Below are 20,144 nucleotides of genomic sequence, written 5' to 3'. Positions count from 1 at the left end.
TGTTGAAGTTTAGCCTTCCAGAATCTAGGCTTTCAGCATTGAGGTCTCATTCTATATTCATCTTAAATCCATGAACACATAGTTATCTGAAGATGGAAGGAAAGGTAAATCCCCTTATATTTCCCTTTTAAATATCTTTGGTAGGGTGGAGAAATAGTGAGCAAGATTTTCTGCTTTGAGGCCAGAGTAACAGGGAATAAAATTTTTCCTGTTTTTTTGTAATCCAGGCTCTAAGCAAATTTAATGGCCCTGTTATTGCTGAGCAAAATTAAGTCCTTATGAAACATGTTACCAAGTGCCTTTGTAGATCCCATTTTTCAATAAAAGAAAGGTTTAGGTCATGTTGAACAATCTGCTACTTATTAGCACATTGGCTACTCTAGGTCACCTTTCAGAACTCACAGCTCTGTTTTCATTAAACCTTGAATCCAGTGGGGTGATATTTTTTAAAAATTCAAACATCCATACATGCTATTGTGAGTGACCACAAAGAAGGGACAAAGAAGTTTTTAACTTCAAAACTCCTGTCCCCTAACATCCTGTCAGGTCCAATGCTTAAATTTTCACTCTGAGGTTGAGATGATTATGGGATTACACCATATTTTTGAAATTTAAATAGTTAGGTGTGGAGCATTTGTGGCTTGAACAGGTAAGAAAGAAACAGAAGGAACAAGAGAGTAGAGGAGGGAGAAAACAGAGGAAGCAGGAAAGAAACAAAAGGAAAAATGCATTTGAAGCAGAATATCCAGACTTGTTCCTGCTCATCTGGTCTTCATCTAGAAAACATTTGTAAGTCTCTTCCTTAGAAAGAACATTTATACATGCAAGCATGTGTATATATGTATTTATATACCTGCATATATATGTATATTTTATATACAGGAAATATATGTGTATGTGTGTGTATAGACACACACACACACACACACACACATACACACAAATGGGTGCGTAAACATTTAACTTGATCTATGAATTTTTGTGTGTGTATTAAAGAATCCCTATATATAGCATACCCTAAAAATGACTGTGGCATTTAATTTTTTTTTCAATTATGGTTGCATTTTTACCTTTTAGCAAAATTTTGACATTGAGGACATGGTTGTGAGTCTTCCCTCCCACCACTATTTAAAGATCTGTTTCTTCTGTCATCTGTATTAAGTCTCTTAGCACTTAAAACTACAATCCATTTGTCTGTCAGGATTTTTTCAGCATCCTGCCATCATAGGCACCAGCAAGTTGGGTAGTGTGAGGTTGTCTCTGACTGCTGGGGTTTGTGACAGTGATTACTCTTTTCATTGTAGTACGGGAAACTTTCACTTAAAATAGAATTATAGGAACACCTCACTTTGCAAATTGGCCTCAAAACCTTATAAATGGCAACATGGCTCTGAGGGCCTCATTATTTACATTTCTTGATTAATCAATATTTGTGTTCCTGAGTTTTGCTTGATTAAATTTTGAAAATTCAGTTTATTTGCAGATGATAATCCCTAGGATCTGAAAGTTTTACAGTCATGTTTTGTTGGGCCCAATTTTCCCTCCCCTTCCTATGGGCCCCTTCTGGTGCCAATACAAAGGGATAGACTTCTGGTGGCCAAAAACAATACTCAAAATAAAAGATCATATTTCTGTAACACTTAACCATTTGCAAAATGTTCAACAACCCTGAACTCATTAGGGAATCAACAGGGGTAGAGTATTCTTGTCCCCTCCCCATCTCTGTATTTGCTCCCTCTCTGAAAACAATCTTGTGACCCAAGTCTTCTAGCTCCTCCCAATAATTAAAATTTCCTTTTCAATTCAGTAGCTCTCCCTTCAGGGAGGAAAAACAACTAGAAGTCCAAAAAGATAACCTGTATCCTCTTGAATAAAGGGGTGGGAGACCAACAAAGTAAAGGACTAACAGCCAGGGTGATGATTAACTGGAATTCTGTTTACCCTGAAATGGGAAGTTTTGGCAGGGATTCTGAAATGTTAGCCAAGAAGGCATTAGTGATTTCAATGGCTTCCCTGGTTTCCTTCAATATAAGACTCAATTGTCATTTTCTATGAGAGGTGGGAGGTCTTTCCCACTCCCAATCATCCATTTCTAATCCATTCCCTCTGAGATTACCTCCCATTATACTACTTGTATTCTGGACATACATGAATATTATAATGTGAGCCTCTTGAGGCTAGAGACCAAATTTTATTTTATATATATATACATATATATATATAATTATATATATTACTAACCTTGAACTTAGTAGAGTGCCTGATACATAATAAATACTTGTTCATAAACTGATGGATTGGTTGGGTTGGCATCCTACTCAGCAAGATGTAACTGATTCTATGAAATCTAAGAAATAGACAGATTAATACAAAATGCAAACTAATCCTGACTTGGAAACCTCATGATCAATTTGACATGGAAAAGAATATACTGAATGGTACTAAAAGAAAGCAAAATATATCCAAACAAATGGGAAATAATAATATCATAATACTGTAAATGTTTGAATGCAGATAGTGCTAACCACCATGATTAGTAAACAATAAATATGGATGCAATGGACTGACAACATGCATCCTTGTTTTATGCCCGAGTCAATTTTCTATATATTTTTAAAATGAGGCCTTTATCAGAATCTTTGAATGTTAAAAAAAAAATGTTTTCCCAACTTATTGCTTCCCTCCAAATTTTGTCTGCATTAATTTTGTTTGTACAAAAATATTTTAACTTAACTTAAGTTTAATTATCTATTTTGTGATCAATAATGATCTCCAGTTCTTTGATCACAAATTCCTTCATCCTCCACAGATCTGAGAGATAAATTATACAATGTTCTTCTGATTTGTTTATAATCGCTTTATTTATGTCTAGATCATGAACCCATTTCAACCTTATCTTGGTATACAGTGTTAGGTGTGGGTCAGTGCCTAATTTCTACCATACTAGTTTCCAATTTTCTCAGCAGTTTTTGTCAAATAATGAATTCTTATCCCAAAAGCTGGGATCTTTGGGTTTGTCAAACACTTGACTGCTCTAGTTATTGACTATTTTTTTTCCTATGAACCTAACCTACTCCACTGATCAGCAATTTTGTTTCTTAGCCACTAACAAATGGTTTTGATGACCACTGCTTAATAGTATAATTTGGAACTGTACAGCAAGGTTACCTTCATTTACATTTTTTTTTCATTAATTCCCTTGAAATTCTTGACCTTTTGTTCCTCCAGATGAATTTTGTTATTTGTTCTAGATCAGTAAAATAGTTTCTTGGGAGTTTGATTGGCATAGCACTAAATAAATACATTATTTTAGGTAGTACTGTCATCTTTATTATATTCACTTGACCTTTCCAAGAGCACTTGATATTTTTCCAATTGTTTAGATCTGACTTTATTTGGGTGGAAAGTGTTTTGTAGTATTGCTGATATAGTTCCTGATTTTCCCTTGGCAAATAGATTCCCAAATATTTTATACTATCAAGAGTTATTTTAAATGGAATTTCTCTTTGTATCTCTTGCTGTTGGATTTTGTTAGTGATGTATAAAAATGCTGATGATTTATGTGGATTTATTTTGTCTCCTGCAATTTTGCTAAAGTTGTAGATTATTTCTAATTTTTTTTTCGTTGATTCTCTAGGGTTCTCTAAGTATATCATCTGCAAAGAATGATAATTTGGTTTCCTCATTACCCACTCTAATTCCTTTCATCTCATTTTCTTCTCTTATTGCCAAGGCTACCATTTCTAATATAATATTGAATAACAACGGTGATAGTGGGCAACCTTGTTTCACCTCTGAATTTATTGGGAATGGTTCTAGTTTATTGCCATTACATATGATGCTTGTTGATAGTTTTAAATAGATGCTCCTGACTATTTTAAGGAAAAGCCCATTTATTCCTATACTCGCTAGTGTTTTTAATAGGAGTGGGTGTTGGATTTGATCAAATGTTTTTTCTGCATTTATTGAGATAATCATATAGTTTTGTTAATTTGCTTATTGATATAGTCAAATATGCTAATAGTTTTCCTAATATTGAATCAGTCCTGCATTCCTGGTATAAATCCCACTTGGTTGTGGTGTATTATCCTGAAGATAAGTATCTGTAATCTCTTTGCTAATATTTTGTCTAAGATTTTTTGCATCAATATTCATTAGGGAGATTGGTCTATAATTTTCTGTTTTTGTCCTACCTGGTTTAGATATCAGTACCATGTCTGTATTATAAAAGGAGTTTGGTATGGGTCCTTCATTCCCAATTTTTTCAAATAGTTTATATAGTATTTGAGTTAATTGTTCTGTAAATGTTTGGTAGAATTCACATGTAAATCCATCTGATCCTGGGGATTTTTTCTTAGGGAGTTGATTAATAGCTTGTTCTATTACTTTTTCTAAAATGACACTATTTAAAAATTTTTATTTTCTTTTCTGTTAATCTGGAAAATCTATATTTTTATAGACATTCCTCCATTTGATTTAGGCTGTCAAATTTATTGGCATAAAGTTGGGCAAAGTAATGCCTGATAATTGCTCTAGTTTCTTCTTCATTGGTGGATAGTTCATTTTTGAGACTAACAATTTGATTTTCCTCTTTCATTTTCCTTATCAAATTAATTAAAGGTTTATCTATTTTGTTGTTTTTTTTTCATAAAACCAACTCTTAATTTGATTTATTACTTCAATAGTTCTTTTAGTTTCAATTTTATTGATCTCTCTTTTTATTTTTTTAGAATTTCAAATTTGGTATTTGATTGGGGGGTTTTAATCTGTTCTTTTTCTAGCTTTTTTAGTTGCAAACCCAATTTATTAATCTTCTCTTTCTCTATTTTGTTTAAGTAAGCATCTAGAAATATAAAATTTTCCCTTATTATCACTTTGGCTTACATCCCACAAATTTTAGTATGTTGTCTCATTATTGTCATTTTCTTGGATGAAATTATTAATTGTGTCTATGCTTTGCTGTTTCACCCATTCATTCTTTAAGATGAGATTATTTAGTTTCCAATTTCTTTTTGTTCTATTTTCTCTTGGCCCTTTATTGAATGCAATGTTATTGCATTGTGATCTGAAAAAAATGCACTTACTATTTCTGCCTTTCTGCATTTGATTTTGGGGTCTTTATGTCCTAACACATAGTCAGTTTTTGTATAGGTTCCATGAACTGCCAATTTTCTCCAAAGATCTATCATATCTATTTTTTTCTAGTATTCTATTTATCTCTTCAACTTCTTTCTTATTTATTTTATGGTTTGATTTATCTAGTTCTGAGAGAGCAAGGTTGAGATCTCCCACTATTATAGTTTTGCTGTCTATTTTTTTTTTTTTTTGCAACCCTCTTAACTTCTCCTTTAGGAATTTAGATGCTACACTACTTGGTGCATATATGCTTAATATTGATATTGCTTCATTATCTATGGTACCCTTTAGCAAGATATAATTTCTTTCCTTATCTCTTAATCAGATCAGTTTTTGTTTTTGCTTGATCTGAGATGAGGATAGCTAACACTGTATTTTTTTTTAACTTCACCTGAAGCATAACAGATTCTGCTCCAGCCTTTTACTTCTACTCTGTATGTACCACTCTGCTTTAAATGTGTTTCTTGTAAACAACATATTGTAGGATTCTGGCTTTTAATCCAGTCTGCTATCCACTTACATGTTATGGGAGAGTTCATCCCATTCTCATTTACCATTAAAACTACTAATTTTGTATTTTCTGCCATCTTATTAACCCCAAATTATACTTTTCTCTTTCTTTTTCCCCCTCTCCCTCCTCCCCAGTATTTTACTTATGAATACTACTTGCCTCAAGCAATTCTCCCCCTTTAGAACTCCTCTCCTTTTTTTATACCTTTCCCCTACTATTTCTCTTTTCCCTTCTATTTAGCCTACCCTTCTCTTTTCCCCTTTCCCCTCCCACTTTTCTATAAGATGAGAGTTGGTTTCTCAGTGAAACTGAATGTATCTAATATTCTTTCTTTGGACCAAATCTGATGAGAGTAAGATTCACACAATATTCATCACCCTCCTTTCTTTCCCTCAATTATAATATGTTTTCTTTGCCTCTTCCTGGGATGTAATTTCCCTCATTTTACCCCCACTTTCTCCCCTTTTTTTTCTGTTACAGTCCCCTTTCCATCTCTAGTTTCTTTTTTATATTATAACAGTAAAATGTCTTCAAGAAAGGGAGGATTAAGGTTTCTAAGTGGTAAAAGTAAGGAGACAGAACATTCTGGGAATGGGGCACAGATAGTTCAAAAATTAAAAAGATAATAGACTATGGTATTCTGAAAGGCTAAGGAACTCAGTATGCAACCAAAAATAACTTACCCAGCCAGAATGAACATCTTTTTCCAGGAAAGAAGATGGACATTCAACAAAATAAGCGAATTTCACCTATTTTTGATGAAAAAAAACAGAACTTAACAAAGACTTCCGGTTAAGATGGCGGAGAGGAGGCTCACAGTTGCATAAGCTCCGCGCTTTCTCTCACTATCCACTTCATTACAAGCCTCTGAATCAATGCTTGACTGAAAAAAACCCACAAATAGTTACCAAGAGAAGCCATCCTTGAGATCCGCCAAGAAAGGTCTGTCTTTACTGGAGGGCTGGGGCGGTTTTAGATCGGGCGCAGGCTGAGGGCAGCGGCAGTGAGAGCACGGGAGCAAAGCTGAGAGGGGGTGGGGAGTGATCGTAGCCGTCTCTGCAGGGAGAGCTTTGCTACAGGTTTGGAACCTGCAGCAAGTCAACAGCCCAGCAGAGAAGCTAAAAACACCGGGGCTGAAGAACACAACCGCAAACAGCTGGAGTCTCTCAGGACCTGGCCGCCCCCTCCTTCCCCCCCCCTCAGTGACTCAGCACGCTTTGGGATCTCAGAGCGCAGGCGCAGCACAGTCCTGCTAGTGCTTCACTGCTGCCCCCTGCAGTCTGTAGAGGAAGCTCGATAACACACCCAGCCCCCCCCCAAAGAAAGACTCCAGTTTTTTCTGTTTTTCTTCGGTAGTTTGTCTCTGATTAATAGACAGAATGAGCAAGAAGCTGAAGAGGACTTTAACCCTTGACAGCTTCTACACAGATAGAGAGCAGACTCTAAATCCTGAGGAGACTAAAAACAGGCAGTCCCCAGGTGATTCCCCAAAGGAGGAGATCGTCTGCTCCTCAGCACAGATGAACCTCATAGAAGTGATTAAAAAGGCTCTCACAAGGGAGCTAGAAGAAAAATGGGAAAAGAGCCTGGAGAAGTCAGTTAAAGAGAGAGTGGATAAAGAAGTAAAATCCTTGAAAAATAGGATTAGTGAACTGGAAACAGAAAACAGCTCTCTAAAAAACAAAATTGGCGAAATGGAGAAAAATTCCACAGAACAAAAGAACTCAATTGGACAATTAGAGAAAGATTTTAAAAAAGTGAGTGAAGAGAATACTTCACTGAAAATCAGAATTGAACAAGTGGAATTGAATGACTCGAGGAGACAAGAAGAATCAGTCAAGCAAATCCAAAAAAATCAAACAATGGAGAAAAATGTGAAATACCTTCTGGGGAAGACAACAGACCTGGAAAACAGATCCAGGAGAGACAATCTGAGAATCATTGGACTCCCAGAAAAACATGATGAAAAAAAGAGCCTGGAAACTGTCTTCCAGGAAATTATCAAAGAGAACTGCCCAGAAGTCATAGGAACAGAGGAAAAAATAAACATTGAAAGGATTCATCGATCACCCACTGAAAGGGATCCTAAAATCAAAACACCAAGGAATATAGTGGCCAAATGCCAGAACCCTCAGATGAAAGAAAAAATATTGCAAGCGGCTAGAAAAACCCAATTCAAGTATCAAGGAGCCACAATAAGGATCACCCAGGATCTGGCAGCATCCACATTAAAAGATCGAAGGGCCTGGAATATGATATTCCGAAAGGCTAAGGAACTTGGTATGCAACCAAAAATAACTTACCCAGCGAGAATGAGCATCTTTTTCCAGGGAAGAAGATGGACATTCAACGAAGTAAGCGAATTTCATCTATTTCTGATGAAAAAACCAGAACTTAACAAAAAGTTTGATCTACAAATATAGAACTCAAGAGAAATCTAAAAAGGTAAAGATTAATCTTGGGAACTATATTTTGACTATATAGATGTATAAAGAATACATGTATACCTTGTTCTAGAAATTGATGTGGAAAGGACATTGTACCAGAAAAAGGGTAAAGTGGGGGTAGTACATCTCATGAAGAGGCATAGGAAACCTATTATATCTGAGAGAAAGAATGGAGGGGGATGAATATAGTGAGTATCTTACTGCCTTCAGAATTGGCTTTAAGTGAAAAATCTTAAGACATATTCAATCTATGGTGAAACTTCTCCCATCTCATTGAAAAGTGAGAAGGGAAAAGTGGAAAGGGAAGGAATAAGCTAAGCGGAAGGGAATACAGGAACTGGGAGGGAAAGGGGTAAGATAGGGGGAGGAACTCTAAGGCAGGGGGGAGGGACACTAAAAAGGGAGGGCTGTGAGAAGCAAGGGGTGCTCACAAGCTTAATACTTGGAAGGGGGGGAAAGGGGAAAGAAGGGAGGAAAGCATAAACCGGGGTTAACAAGATGGCAAGTAATACAGAATTGGTCATTCTAACCATAAATGTGAACGGGGTAAACTCCCCCATAAAGAGGAAGCGGTTAGCAGAATGGATTAAAAGCCAGAATCCTACAATATGTTGTTTACAGGAAACACACCTGAAGCGGGGAGATACATGCAGGTTAAAGGTAAAAGGTTGGAGCAAAATCTACTATGCTTCAGGTGAAGTCAAAAAAGCAGGGGTAGCCATCCTGATCTCAGATCAAGCTAAAGCAAAAATTGACCTAATTAAAAGAGATAAGGAAGGACACTATATCTTGCTAAAGGGTAGCATGGATAATGAAGCACTATCTATATTAAACATATATGCACCAAGTGGGGTAGCATCTAAATTCTTAAAAGAGAAACTAAGAGAGCTGCAAGAAGAAATAGACAGTAAAACTATAATAGTGGGAGATCTTAACCTTGCACTCTCAGAATTAGATAAATCAAACCAGAAAATAAATAAGAAAGAAGTCAAAGAGGTAAACAGAATACTAGAAAAGCTAGATATGATAGATCTCTGGAGAAAATGTAATGGAGACAGAAAGGAATACACTTTCTTTTCAGCAGTTCATGGAACCTATACAAAAATTGACCATATATTAGGACATAAAAACCTCAAACTCAAATGTAGTAAGGCAGAAATAGTAAATGCATCCTTTTCAGACCACGATGCAATGAAAATTACATTCAACAAAAAAGCAGGGGGAAGTAGACCAAAAAATAATTGGAAACTAAATAATCTCATACTAAAGAATGATTGGGTAAAACAGCAAATCATAGACATAATTAATAACTTCACCCAAGAAAACGATAATAATGAGACATCATACCAAAATGTATGGGATGCAGCCAAAGCGGTAATAAGGGGAAATTTCATATCTCTAGAGGCCTATTTGTATAAAATAGAGAAAGAGAAGGTCAATGAATTGGGTTTGCAATTAAAAATGCTAGAAAAGGAACAAATTAAAAACCCCCAGTCAAACACTAAACTTGAAATTCTAAAAGTAAAAGGTGAGATCAATAAAATTGAAAGTAAAAAAACTATTGAATTGATTAATAAAACTAAGAGTTGGTTCTATGAAAAAACCAACAAAATAGACAAACCCTTAGTAAATCTGATTAAAAAAAGGAAAGAGGAAAATCAAATTGTTAGTCTTAAAAATGAAAAGGGAGAACTCACCACTAACGAAGAGGAAATTAGAGCAATAATTAGGAGTTACTTTGCCCAACTTTATGCCAATAAATTCGACAACTTAAATGAAATAGAAAAATACCTCCAAAAATACAGCTTGCCCAAACTAACAGAGGAAGAAGTAAATATCCTAAACAGTCCCATCTCAGAAAAAGAAATAGAACAAACTATCAATCAACTCCCTAAGAAAAAATCCCCAGGACCAGATGGATTTACATGTGAATTCTACCAAACATTTAAAGAACAATTAACTCCAATGTTATATAAACTATTTGAAAAAATAGGGATTGAAGGAGTCCTACCAAACTCCTTTTATGACACAGACATGGTACTGATACCTAAACCAGGTAGGCTGAAAACAGAGAAAGAAAATTATAGACCAATCTCCCTAATGAATATTGATGCTAAAATCTTAAATAAAATATTAGCAAAAAGATTACAGAAAATTGTCACCAGGATAATACACTATGACCAAGTAGGATTTATACCAGGAATGCAGGGCTGGTTCAATATTAGGAAAACTATTAGCATAATTGACTATATCAATAACCAAACAAACAAAAACCACATGATCATCTCAATAGATGCAGAAAAAGCATTTGATAAAATCCAACATCCATTCCTAATAAAAACACTTGAGAGCATAGGAATAAATGGACTTTTCCTTAAAATAGTCAGGAGCATATATTTAAAACCATCAGTAAGCATCATATGCAATGGGGAAAAACTGGAACCTTTCCCAGTAAGATCTGGAGTGAAGCAAGGTTGCCCACTATCACCATTATTATTTAATATCGTATTAGAAACACTAGCCTCGGCAATAAGAGTCGAGAAAGATATAAAAGGAATTAGAGTAGGCAATGAGGAAACCAAACTATCACTCTTTGCAGATGATATGATGGTATACCTAGAGAACCCCAGAGATTCTACCAAAAAGCTATTGGAAATAATTCATAATTTTAGCAAAGTAGCTGGCTACAAAATAAATCCCCATAAATCCTCAGCATTTTTATACATCACCAACAAAACCCAACAGCAAGAGATACAAAGAGAAATTCCATTCAGAATAACTGTTGATACCATAAAATATTTGGGAATCTATCTACCAAAGGAAAGTCAGGAATTATATGAGCAAAATTATAAAAAAGTCTCCACACAAATAAAGTCAGACTTAAATAATTGGAAAAATATTAAGTGCTCTTGGATTGGCCGAGCGAACATAATAAAGATGACAATACTCCCTAAACTAATCTATTTATTTAGTGCTATACCAATCAGACTTCCAAGAAAATATTTTATTGATCTAGAAAAAATAACAACAAAATTCATATGGAACAATAAAAAGTCGAGAATCTCAAGGGAACTAATGAAAAAAAAATCAAATGAAGGTGGCCTAGCTGTACCTGATCTAAAATTATATTATAAAGCAGCAGTCACCAAAACCATTTGGTATTGGCTAAGAAATAGATTAGTGGATCAGTGGAAAAGGCTAGGCTCACAAGACAGAATAGTCAATTATAGCAATCTAGTGTTTGACAAACCCAAAGCCCCTAACTTCTGGGAAAAGAACTCATTATTTGATAAAAACTGCTGGGACAATTGGAAATTAGTATGGCAGAAATTAGGCATGGACCCACACTTAACACCATATACCAAGATAAGATCAAAATGGGTCTATGACCTAGGCATAAAGAACGAGATTATAAATAAATTAGAGGAACATAGAATAGTTTATCTCTCAGACTTGTGGAGGAGAAAGAAATTTGTGACCAAAGATGAACTAGAGACCATTACAGATCACAGAATAGAAAATTTCGATTACATCAAATTAAAAAGGCTCTCACAAGAGAGCTAGAAGAAAAATGGGAAAATGAGAGGGAGGCTTAGCAAGAGACTCTGGAACTCATTTAAAGACAGAGTGGATAAAGAAATCAAATCCTTGAAAAATAGGATTAGTTAACTGGAAACAGAAAACAGCTCTCTAAAAAATAAAATTGGAGAAATGGAAAAAAATTCCATAGAACAAAAGAATTCAATTGGACAATTAGAAAAAAGATATTTCAAAAAGTGAGTGGAGAAAATACTTCATTGAAAATCAGAATCGAAGAAATGGAATTGAATGACTCAAGGAGACAAGAAGAATCAGTCAAGCAAAACTGAAAAAATCAAACAATGGAAAAGAATGTGAAATACCTTCTTGGGAAAACAACAGACCTAGAAAATAGATCCAGGAGAGACAATCTGAGAATTATTGGACTCCCAGAAAAGTATGATGAAAAAAAGAGCCTGGACACTATTTTCCAGGAAATTATCAAAGAGAACTGCCCAGAAGTCATAGAAACAGAGGGTAAAATAGACATTGAAAGAATTCATTGATCACCCACTGAAAGGGATCCTAAAATCAAAACACCAAGAAATATAGTGGCCAAATGCCAGAACCCTCAGATGAAGGAAAAATACTGCAAGCAGCTAGAAAAACCCAATTCAAGTATTGAGGAGCTACAATAAGGATCACCCAGGATCTAGCAGCATCCACATTAAAGGATCGAAGGGCCTGGAATATGCTATTCTGAAAGGCTAAGGAACTTAGTATGCAACCAAAAATAACTTACCCAGCCAGAATGAACATCTTTTTCCAGGAAAGAAGATGGACATTCAACAAAATAAGCGAATTTCACCTATTTTTGATGAAAAAAACAGAACTTAACAAAAAGTTTGATCTACAAATATAGAACTCAAGAGAAACCTAAAAAGGTAAAATTAATCTTGGGAACTATATTTCTGCTATAAAGATGTATAAAGAATACATGTATACCTTGTTCTGGAAACTAGATGTACAAAGGACATTGTATCAGGAAAAGGGTAAAGTGGGGATACTACATCTCATGAAGAGGCAAAGGAAACCTATTATATCTGAGAGAAAGAATGGAAGGGGATGAATATAGTGGGTATCTTACTGACTTCAGAATTGGCTTTAAGAGAAAAAAATTTAGACATATTCAATTTATGGTGAAACTTCTCCCACCTCATTGAAAACTGAGAAGGGAAAAGTAAAAAGGGAAGGAATAAGCTAAGCAGAAGGGAATATGGAAACTCTGAGGGAAAGGGGTAAGATAGGGGGAGGAACTCTAAGGCGGGGGGAGGGATATTAAAAAGGGAGGGCTGTGAGAAGCAAGTGGTGCTCACAAGCTTAACACTGGGAAGGGGAGTAAGGGGGTAAGAAGGGAGAAAAGTATAAACTGGGGTTAACAAGATGGCAAATAATACATTATTTGGTCATTTTAACCATAAATGTTAATGGGGTAAACTCCTCCATAAAGAGGAAGTGGTTAGCAGAATGGATTAAAAGCCAGAATCCTACAATATGTTGTTTACAGGAAACACACCTGAAGCAGGGAGATACATGCAGGTTCAAGGTAAAAGGTTGGAGCAAAATCTACTATGCTTCAGGTGAAGTCAAAAAAGCAGGGGTAGCCATCCTGATCTCAGATCAAGCTAAAGCAAAAAAATGATCTAATCAAAAGAGATAAGGAAGGGCACTATATCTTGTAAAGGGTAGAATGAATAATGAAGCAGTATCTATATTAAACATATATGCACCAAGTGGTGTAGCATCTAAATTCTTAAAAGAGAAATTAAGAGAGCTGCAAGAAGAAATAGACAGCAAAACTATAATAGTGGGAGATCTCAACCTTGCAGTCTCAGAATTAGATAAATCAAACCACAAAATAAATAAGAAAGAAGTCAAAGAGGTAAATAGAATACTAGAAAAATTAGATATTATAGATCTCTGGAGAAAACGTAATGGAGACAGAAAGGAGTACACTTTCTTTTCAGCAGTTCATGGAACCTATACAAAAATTGACCATATATTAGGACATTAAAACCTCAAACTCAAATGTAGTAAGGCAGAAATAGTAAATGCATCCTTTTCAGACCACGATGCAATGAAAATTACATTCAACAAAAATCCAGGGGAAAGTAGACCAAAAAATAATTGGAAACTAAATAATCTCATACTAAAGAATGATTGGGTGAAACAGCAAATCATAGACATAATTAATAACTTCACCCAAGAAAATGATAATAATGAGACATCATACCAAAATGTATGGGATGCAGCCAAAGCGGTAATAAGGGGAAATTTCATATCTCTAGAGGCCTTATTTGCATAAAATAGAGAAAGAGAAGGTCAATGAATTGGGCTTGCAACTAAAAATGCTAGAAAAGGAACAAATTAAAAACCCCCAGTCAAGCACTAAACTTGAAATTTTAAAAATAAAAGGAGAGATCAATAAAATTGAAAGTAAAAAAAAAAAACTATTGAATTAATTAATAAAACTAAGAGTTGGTTCTATGAAAAAACCAACAAAATAGACAAACCCGTAGTAAATGTGATTTAAAAAGGGAAAGAAGAAAATCAAATTGTTAGTCTTAAAAATGAAAAGGGAGAACTCGCCACTAATGATGAGGAAATTAGAGCAATAATTAGGAGTTACTTTGCCCAACTTTATGCTAATAAATTCGACAACTTAAATGAAATAAAAGAACACCTCCAAAAATATAGCTTGCCCAAACTAACAGAGGAAGAAGTAAATATCCTAAACAGTCCTATCTCAGAAAAAGAAATAGAACAAGCTATTAACCAACTCCCTAAGAAAAAATCCCCAGGACCAGATGGATTTACATGTGAATTCTACCAAACATTTAAAGAACAATTAACTCCAATGCTAAATAAACTATCTGAAAAAATAGGGATTGAAGGAGTCCTACCAAACTCTTTTTACGACACAGACATGGTACTGATACCTAAACCAGGTAGGTTGAAAACAGAGAAAGAAAATTATAGACCAATCTCCCTAATGAATATTGATGCTAAAATCTTAAATAAAATATTAGCAAAAAGATTACAGAAAATCATCCCCAGGATAATACACTATGACCAAGTAGGATTTATACCAGGAATGCAGGGCTGGTTCAATATTAGGAAAACTATTAGCATAATTGACTATCTCAATGACCAACCAAACAAAAACCATATGATCATCTCAATAGATGCAGAAAAAGCATTTGATAAAATCCAACATCCATTCCTAATAAAAACACTTGAGAGCATAGGAATAAATGGATTTTTCCTTAAAATAGTCAGGAGCATATATTTAAAACCATCAGTAAGCATCATATGCAATGGGAAAAAACTGGAACCTCTCCAAGTAAGATCTGGAGTGAAGCAAGGTTGCCCACTATCACCATTATTATTCAATATTGTATTAGAAACACTAGCCTCTGCAATAAGAGTCGAGAAAGAGATTAAAGTAGGCAATGAGGAAACCAAACTATCACTCTTTGCAGATGATATGATGGTATACCTAGAGAACCCCAGAGATTCTACTAAAAAGCTATTAGAAATAATTCATAACTTTAGCAAAGTAGCAGGATACAAAATAAATCCCCATAAATCCTCAGCATTTTTATACATCACCAACAAAATCCAATAGCAAGAGATACAAAGAGAAATTCCATTCAAAATAACTGTTGGCAGCATATATTTGGGAATCTATCTACCAAAGAAATTCAGGAATTATATGAGCAAAATTACAAAAAACTTTCCACACAAATAAAGTCAGACTTAAATAATTGGTAAAAATATTAAGTGCTCTTGGATAGGCTGAGCAAATATAATAAAAATGACAATATTCCCTAAACTAATCTATTTATTTAGTGCTATACCAATCAGACTTCCAAGAAAATACTTTAATGATCTAGAAAAAATAACAACAAAATTCATATGGAACAATAAAAAGTCGAGAATCTCAAGAGAATTAATGGAAAAAAAAATGAAGGTAGCCTAGCTGTACCTGATCTAAAATTATATTATAAAGCAGCAGTCACCAAAACCATTTGGTATTGGCTAAGAAATAGATTAGTTAATCAATGGAATAGGTTAGGTTCACAAGACAGAATAATCAACTATAGCAATCTAGTGTTTGACAAACCCAAAGATCCTAACTTTTGGGATAAGAATTCATTATTTGATAAAAACTGCTGGGATAACTAGAAATTATAACTGGATAACAGGCAAAAATTAGGCATAGACCCACACTTAATACCATATACCAAAATAAGAGCAAAATGGGTCCATGATCTAGGCATAAAGGACAAGATTATAAATAAATTAGAGGAACATAGGATAGTTTATCTCTCAGATTTGTGGAGGAGAAAGAAATTTGTGACCAAAGATGAACTAGAGACCATTATTGATCACAAAATAGAAAATTTTGATTATATCAAATTAAAAAGCCTTTGTACAACCAAACTAATGCAAACAAGATTAGAAGGGAAGCAACAAACTGGGAAAATATCTTCACAGTTAAAGGTTCTGATAAAGGCCTCATTTCCAAAATATATAGAGAATTGACTCAAATTTATAAGAAATCAAGCCATTCTCCAATTGATAAATGGTCAAAGGATATGAACAGACAATTTTCAGATGATGAAATTGAAACTATTACCACTCATATGAAAGAGTGTTCCAAATCACTAGTGATCAAAGAAATGCAAATTAAGACAACTCTGACATACCACTACAGATCTGTCAGATTGGCTAAGATGACAGGAAAAAATAATGATGAATGTTGGAGGGGATGCGGGAAAACTAGGACACTGATGCATTGTTGGTGGAGTTGTGAACAAATCCAACCATTCTGGAGAGCAATCTGGAATTATGCCCAAAAAAGTTATCAAACTGTGTATACCCTTTGATCCAGCTGTATTACTTCTGGGTTTATATCCCAAAGAAATACTAAAGAAGGGAAAGGGACCTGTATGTGCCAAAATGTTTGTGGCAGCCCTGTTTGTAGTGGCTAGAAACTGGAAATTGAATGGCTGGGTAAATTGTGGTATATGAATGTTATGGAATATTATGGTTCTGTAAGAAATGACCAGCAGGGTGAATACAGAGAGGCTTGAAGAGACTTACATGAACTGATGCTAAGTGAAATGAGCAGAACCAGGAGATCATTATACACTTCAACAACAATACTATATGAGGATGTATTTTGATGGAAGTGGATTTCTTTGACAAAAAGATCTAACTCAGTTTCAATTGATAAATAATGGACAGAAGCAGATACATCCAAAGAAAGAACACTGGGAAATGAATATAAACTATTTGCATTTTTGTTTTTCTTCCCGGGTTATTTTTACCTTCTGAATCCAATTCTCCCTGTGCAACAAGAGAACTGTTTGGTTCTGCAAACATATATTGTATCTAGGATATACTGCAACTTATTTAACATATATAGGACTGCTTGCCATCTAGGGGAGGGGGTGGAGGGAGGGAGGGGAAAAATCGGAACAGAAGCGAGTGCAAGGGATAATGTTGTAAAAAAAATTACCCTGGCATGGGTTCTGTCAATAAAAAGTTATTATAAAATTTAAAAAAAGAGAGACTTATTGCCCCAATTGTAAAATGAGGCAATTGAGATTAGATCAGTCTTAAATTCCCTTCAATATAAGCCTATGATTATATTATTTTCCAAGGTCTTCTTCCAGCTTTAAAACTATGATCTTATGAGCTAATAAATGACTGTTCTGCCTTTAGTCAAGGACACAATGCATAATAGTATGACCACTATATCCCATTTGTTTTCCCTTATATTCAAATATTCTACGTTATCTGAGATCTAATTTTGCTTTTGGATTATCACAACTCATCCATGACAGCTTATCTTATGTGATTTCTGTTCACTACAGGAGATACACCCAATGACTGGAGCCCCCACATTTTCTTGACATCTCAAGGATACCAATGGAGCACCTAGGCTGTCCACTTATTATTCCTTACTCTCAGTACATGGTGAGCCAATTTATTTTAGGAGCATGAATTTCTTTGATGGTGTCCTTTAGTCGTCTCTTCCAGAGAGAATATTAACAAAGGAAAAAAAATAGAATTAGATATTCACCATATAAATGCACATAATTGACAAATACTAGCATTTTATTAAGTGTCTTTCTGACAGATGGAGGCTAAGGTACACAGAAACCCTTTTATCTAGGAGAGGAGAAAGAATTTTAATTTCTTTATCTCCCTTCTCTGTGTATTAGAAATGATTTCTCACTGCACAGTTAATTTTAACTGGTATGTACAACCTTACAAGCAATAACCATATACATTTGGGCAATTATTCCCAAAGATAGTATTTCATTTGAGAATCTTGTATCTTAAGTATCTGTTCCAGTGCAGAATAGGAAAAAGCTGTGGTTAAAATATATGGAAACACTATTTGTATTTAATCATACTACTGGGAGTAGTTATAGTAACTTAAGTAGATGCAGACAGTTTAAAATGCACAGATTGTTACTGCAACCTAACTTGCCATGGGCATTTTTCCCTGTAGATTCCTAAAGTGCTGAATAAATAAGGCACATTTCTTCAGCTTTGGCCAAATGTCTGTGTCATGCATGTTACATTGGGAATCCGATTAAAATTCCTTATGAGATCTTTCTTCAATTCTCTGTGGAAAGGTGCTGGGGGATAAGGGGGAGTGGGTACAGGAAATAAATATAGGGGGCCTTTTCTCTGAAAGTATACACATACATACAGATACATACATCAAAAATGACATCCACTGCATTCACCTACATACTTGGTGCCTTTTAAATTATTATAGAAGTTTGTAGAAGGCTCCCTTCCTCCCATTTGAATATTGAATGATCAAAAGTCCTATAAGCATGGTGACAATGTGCTGGTAATTTTCTTTCCTTACCAGAACTACCCAAAAGGAAAGCAAAAGAATAAAATGCTGTCATATTTGAAGTATGGCGACTTCCTCTTTTTAGTTGTTTTGGCCCTAGGAGCCATAAAGATAGGCATTCTTGGGGTTGGTCAGAGTTGAACTTTTTAAAAGTATGATATTTTCTTGCTATTTTTTAACTGCCTAATTTGCTCCTCTGTTTGAGTTGAAGCTGGGTGGAGGAGGGGAAAGAGACGGAATATTACAAGATTGAAAATCCCCATAGAATTGCAACATGAATATAGAAGCTCTCACATTTTTGCTGTTGGATGTTTTTCAGGTCTCATCCCCAAATCATAAGACAAGGGGACACAGATGAGCTGTGATCTGCATCAGTAGTTTATATAAACTCCTTGAGGCAAGGAACATTTTTTTTTTCTTTATATCCCCAGTGCCCAGGGGATAACAAGTACTTAAGTACTACTAAAAAGAACTAAATCCTCATAATGATGAAATCACAAATTTCTGTATAGATCACAGCATAAATATTATTCAACTAAATGATTATCATTCCTACTTTTATTGTCACTTGACATCTTTTAGATGCCACCATCGTCCCAGTTACCTAGTCTCACCATCTTGATGTCACTTTGAATTCTTTAGAGTCTCACTTACTTCACATATTCAATCTATTGTCATATCTTGCATGTCTTACATTCACAATGTTTCATAAAACTCCTTTTTTCTCTCCTCATATAATCACCCCGCTGATGCATGCTCTCATGACTTACACCTAGACTATTATTAGCATAACCTTTTATTGGGACTTGCCACTTCAGGTCTTCTAATTACAATCAATTTTCCAATCCCCTGTCAGAATCATAAAATCCAACTTTATCAATTCTCTGCTCAGGAACCTCCAAAGGTTCTGTATTACTTTCAAGTTTCATTGTTCAGTCATTTTTCAATCATGTCTAGTTCTTTGTGACCCCATTTGGGATTGTCTTGGCAGATACTGGAGTTGCTTGCCATTTTCTTCTCAAGTTCATTTTACAGATGAGGAAATTGAGATGGATTAAGTGACCTACCTAAGGTCACACAGCCAGAAAGTGTCTGAGGTCATATTTGTACTCAAGAAGATGAATCTTTTTTGCTCTATTAAGAACTTCTGAGAATATTTACTCTAAACCTTTTGTTTTACATATGAAGATTAATAGCTTGTTCAAGGTTACACAAATGGTAAATAGAAGAAGTAGGATTTGAACCCACATTTTCAGATTCAAAAACTTGAAAAAGGAATAAATGTAATTTCAAATAGCTAGGAAACCTGATAGCTAAGCAAACTTTTAAAAAGTGAAAATTAGTGTTCAGAAAAATAGCAAAGGCAATAAATAAGTCCTTAAAACCTTATAATACTGAGTTGAAAGAGTAAGAGCTTGAATAATTTAGAAGTGTAAAAAAATAAAAAAAATAAAAAAAATTTGTTTAAAAGTCTTTTATGTTTCTCTCACCTGGACCAGCCCTTTTTTACCCATTCACACAGGCTTTCTATCTAAGGGCAGCACCCTTTTTTCCTATTACACATGATGTCCCCCACAAATTCAAT

The sequence above is a fragment of the Antechinus flavipes genome, chromosome 3, assembly GCF_016432865.1.
Source record: "Antechinus flavipes isolate AdamAnt ecotype Samford, QLD, Australia chromosome 3, AdamAnt_v2, whole genome shotgun sequence".
NCBI classification, from domain to species: domain Eukaryota; kingdom Metazoa; phylum Chordata; class Mammalia; order Dasyuromorphia; family Dasyuridae; genus Antechinus; species Antechinus flavipes.
The sequence above is the reverse complement of the archived record's forward strand: the minus strand, read 5'-3'. Positions refer to the sequence as shown.